Source organism: Odontomachus brunneus, unplaced genomic scaffold (genome assembly GCF_010583005.1).
Source record: "Odontomachus brunneus isolate Ranch 3 - 2012 unplaced genomic scaffold, Obru_v1 Obru_scaffold_106, whole genome shotgun sequence".
Classification (NCBI taxonomy): domain Eukaryota; kingdom Metazoa; phylum Arthropoda; class Insecta; order Hymenoptera; family Formicidae; genus Odontomachus; species Odontomachus brunneus.
This window is the reverse complement of record NW_022639556.1, coordinates 59401-64224: the sequence shown is the minus strand read 5'-3', so window position 1 is coordinate 64224 and position 4824 is coordinate 59401. Positions and strand designations below refer to the sequence as shown.

General features: G+C 49.9%; 1 protein-coding gene across 1 annotated transcript in view; it reads right to left on the bottom strand.

The window, feature by feature from the left end:
- Window positions 1-4824, bottom strand: part of LOC116849084 (1-phosphatidylinositol 4,5-bisphosphate phosphodiesterase classes I and II) — a 283574-nt gene that overhangs the window by 248569 nt on the left and 30181 nt on the right. The gene's annotated exons all lie outside the window — the stretch shown is intronic.

Below are 4824 nucleotides of genomic sequence, written 5' to 3'. Positions count from 1 at the left end.
GAGAGAGAGAGAGAGAGAGAGAGAGAGAGAGAGAGAGAGAGGAGTAGAAAGGGACGATGACAACGACGATAAAAGTTTCAAAGAAACGAGGCGAGGGGAAGCTCCCCGTGCGATTGAACGAATAATTAGAAACTAAACAACGACCAGGTGTCTTGACGCGCGGACCAATTTCCGTTCCGCGAAAATATTTCCGCGGCGAGTGGTGTGGAGAATCGGCTTCGGCTCGCCGTGCTGGTCTCTCTTCCCTGACGAGCCGGCGGGCGCTTTGATGAAACCAATTAGCTCGTTTTTAACGACGCGTCGTACGAGCCCCGCGGTTATGGGAGCGCGAGTAAAATGTCAACGCCAAACGGCTGCGCTCGCTCGATCCTACAAGCGCGCGCGCGGCTTTTGCCGAGAAACGCGCACAGGTGTTACGGTAACCTTGACTTATAAAAATAAACGGACCGTCGCGTCGATTGACCGTAACGGACGTTTTAATTGCACCGAAGGCAGCCTCGGCTCTGCGCCATTAAAGAACGCGCGCGCCCGCGTCGCCACCGTATAACTTCGATAATTTAATAACGATTATCTGTGATGCGGCAACGCCACCGTAATCCGATTAAATCGTCGCTCCACCCGAGTGTCAATGCGCAACGTCCTATCGACTGCGTCGCAAGCGTGTCTCGACCATCGTGGTATCCAGCCAAGCCGGAATAAGAGCCCGACCGTGGGCACATATACTTGTTTCGCAGCTGCGCCCGAAATCAAAGTCGAGTTAAAAGTCTCCGAGACGTGGCTCGGCTACAGATCCATTTTTCCCGAGATATCACCCGTGAAGAAAGGCGCAATGAATATTAGAACGTAAGACAAAACATGTTCATCGTCGCGGACACTCCAAAAGTGAAAGAATTCTTTATCTTGTGTAAGAGGAGAAAAAGAGGGAGAGAGAGAAAGAGAGAACAGATTAGAATGATTCCGTCTTTAGTTCAAAGTTTAAAGGAATTTGAACTCGACTAAGGCTTGTATTAATAGTTATTATTTGAAATTTGTCTCACATGAAATACTCAGATTTTAATTCAGAGTTAGATCTGAAGTTTTCAGTTAAATCATATGATACGTGTGATATATTTATAATTACCTATATGAAAAGCTTACATCTAACTCTAAATTCAAATGTGAATATCTCACTTGAAAAAAGTTTCAAGTAACGACTATTACCTAGATAACTAGACCTAAAACTCGTAACTTAACAATTGCTATGTGAAACTTGGCACGTGTGAGATACTCAGAGCACGTGTCAGATACTTTATTTATTTAAAGTTAGGTTCAAATTTCTTTGACTTGAATTACGATATACTTGACATTTGTATCTGCGATTAAATTCAATCGAAAAAATCTTATCCAACTCTGGATTCAAATCGGAATATTTCACCTGAGACGAGTTTCAAGCGACAACTATTAATGCGAGCCTCAAAGAACCGAGAGCGTGCCGAAGACACCCTTGGATTTTTAATTCGCGACGGTTGTTGTTTCGCCACTCGCAACGTAACTGGTCGGAGATATATCGCTCTTCCTGGGCGGCTACGAAACTGCTACACGAGAAGCATAGTGTATGTGTGCGTGTGTGTACGTGTACCGGCGCTACCTCCGCACAAGAAAAACGAAATTTCTTTCTCGACGCCAGTCGGAGCACTCTCCGAAAGAGGCGAGGTAAAAAGTGACCGCTCTCCGCGAGGGAAATATCGTGCTTCGTGCCGAGCTTTTTCCCCGTTCCACTTCCTCCGACCTTCCACACCGGAGCTTCGTCCCTCTCGCTGCCAACCCGCCGCCACCTCCGACCACCCTCTAGCCACCCTCGTCGCTCTTTCTCTCTCTTCCCTCTCTCTCTCTCTCACTCTTTCTCGCTCTCTCTTTTCCTCTCGCCGTCGCGTCCCTCTTCGCCGCGTTTCACGAGGCACAGCATCTGCCGGTAGTAACAAAAAAATCCTCCAACCACCCTCGACGAACCTCGGGCGGCCTTAGCTTCGCGCTTCTGCTTCTGGGGTGGGTTCCGCGAGAGAGGGAAGAGAGGCTCGTAGAGAGACGCCAGAAGAGAGAGAATAACGACGGAGGGCGGCAGAAAGGGAGAAAGAGGAGCAAGATACACCGGGTGCAAGGCGAACCGAGCGAGAGAGGACGAAACAGAGAGACGGAGGGTGGCGCAGAAGGGCGAGGGAGGTCGGTCGGAGGTTCGCGGTAGAAAGACGGTAAGGGGGTGTCGAGGGGGTGCCGAGGGGGCACCAACGGGGGTCGACGACGAGTCGGGTGAGTGGGAGGGCGAAGAGGGGTTGGGAGGGAGGGAAGGAGGACGCGGAGGGTTTAAGTGCCGCCGAGTGTCTACCTCCTTGTGGGATCGAACCCAGGACTCTCCGACTCTGTCTGCGTCTCTTTCTCGGATCGAAGCAAGGCGTCCCTCGACCTCCTCCGCGTTTTCCCTCTCTCTCCCCCTCCTCCGACCCCCTCACTTCTCATCCCTCTCTAGCTCACCCTATCTTTCTCTATTGCTCGTCCCTCTCTCCGACGTAGCTACATAGCTCGAAGCCGCGTATATATGCGCGGGTGTACGTACGAACGCGCGCCGGTACAGAGAGAGGGAGAAATCCCTCTTTCCCTCGCAGGCGCACGGTCGTTGCCGGAGGAAAGAGAACGGACACACAGACAGACACGCGGCGAGAGATCCCGCTGCGAAATTCGCCGTCTCTTTCCGCCGGGATTTATCCGTCCCTCTCCGACCCATCCTCTCCCTCTCCCTCTCTCACCCTCTCGCGTAGCGCAGCACCACTACACGCGTCCGCTCGCGTGTACGTACGCGCGGCGCGGGGCGTAACCTGCCCCTCTGGAAAACCACACAACCCCGACGACAGTCGGCATTTCGCCGTGCCATTGGCCCCAGACGACACTCGGAAATCCAATGGAAAGCGCAAATACGACGCCGACTTCCGGTCCGTGGAAACGAATGCGGGAAACTTCTGCAAATCGCGCAGGAGCGCAATCCCGGCCGGTACCTGCCACAGGATTCCACCTCCCCCCGGTAACCACCCCCGCATACGAAGCCTCCACCTGTTCGCAGTCACATCCGAATGCTGGAAACTCGACGATTGGTCGCGATAACTGCCGAGTCGCGATTGGTCGACGCGCGCTTTTCCTCCTTTCGCGAAAAACCTTCTCGATAGGTCTCTATCCCGAGACAGAAAGCTCTCGGTAGGAGGGTGAGGAGTCCGACGCGACGCAACAGCGAGCCGGAGATTTCCTCTTTCGCTGAGAAAACACGAAAATTCACATTTATATGAAAATCGCAGTACTCTCTAACTAAGCTTGATCTTCTAATCAGTCGCTACCATCGAGAGGTCTCTTGAAGAGTGAGTTTTGCGAAGGATTAATTACCCCTTAATTTTGAGAAATAATTCCGTCGTTTCGAGCTGTAAACACAAGATGCGCGCGCAAAAAAAGACATATAAAACCTGCATCTCCAGCCGAATACAAAGGATCGTGCTCAATGATGAAACATCGCTTGGGTTCTGCGAAGACGGAGATCCTGCCAGAAGGTTATCGAGTTCAGGATTAACGGACGGGCATGATCCTGAAGGACTGCCATAGGAACGGTGGCCATTAATCCCGAGTTATATCGGGGAGTAAAGCTCGACGTTACGGCGGACGCGGTTACATCTCCTCGGAATCCACTCTAGCCGGTTTCGCGTGTCTTACGTGCCGTAAGAATAAGGAAAGCGCGGTCGCTCCGCGAACGCGCTAGATAACTTCTGGTGCACGCGTCGAAATTATCGTATAGCCGTACGTAAGAACGCGAATATATTCTCGACGGATAAGCGCGCTCTCGAGCGAAACTACGTGCGCGACGAAAGATGCTGTTGAATGCGATTGCGTTCCTTATCGATCCCGAAACGGAGAGCTTCTTAAAGAGATGGAGCACTACCTTATGGTCGCGATACAACCCGGCAAGATCGCCGGGATCCAGGGCGTCTATCTCCGAGTGATTTTATGCGCGATCTTAGTTCCGGAATACCGCGTTGACTACTCCCTACGTCGCTTCAGCGATCGTACTCCAGCGAGCTGCATTTGCATTTCTTTGAAACCTCGGACACAGAGTTTCGGGGAGTTTCGCTTTTCGCTTCATTTGCAACTTTCCACGGCGGGGCCGCGAACGAACGAGACAAACGGAAGACAAAGCTTCCAATCGTATGTGCTGTAACTTTTGCAAGTCGTGCACGTGTAACGCGACGGTCTTAAACAAAATTTCGCATCTTGCACACAAAAGAATGGTCCTGCAGTCGTAGCGAAAATTATCTGTATACGAGAAATCAGCTGAAGTAGATAAATGCCTGGCAAACACTGCACTGCGATATCGCATGTATTTTGCATTTAATCAATATAAATGACAGAGACAGAGTTTGTATCTGAACTATTTGTCAAATTTAGCAAGAAAGTCTCTCCGTGTAGCGTCCATTCAGATTACAGCCAGTCCCACTTTTCAAAAAAGTGACTGTAGTAGACAGAAAGTACCAGTGACGAGAAACAAACGAATGTATAATCCCTACACTCACCTCAGTTTGCTGGCAGACATCTTTAGAACGTAGCTGCTAAATTCTACGCACAGATAATTTTTTAGCGCACTGAATAAAAAAAACTTTGATCAAACTAAAATATATATTATAGTTATTTCTAGTCTGAATCATATTTTTCTAGTAAAATAGTAATAGTATAATATACATATAAAGTTATCTCTTTCTTTCTCCCTTTCTCTCTCTCTCTCTCTCTCTCTCTCTCTCTCTCTCTCTCTCTCTCTCT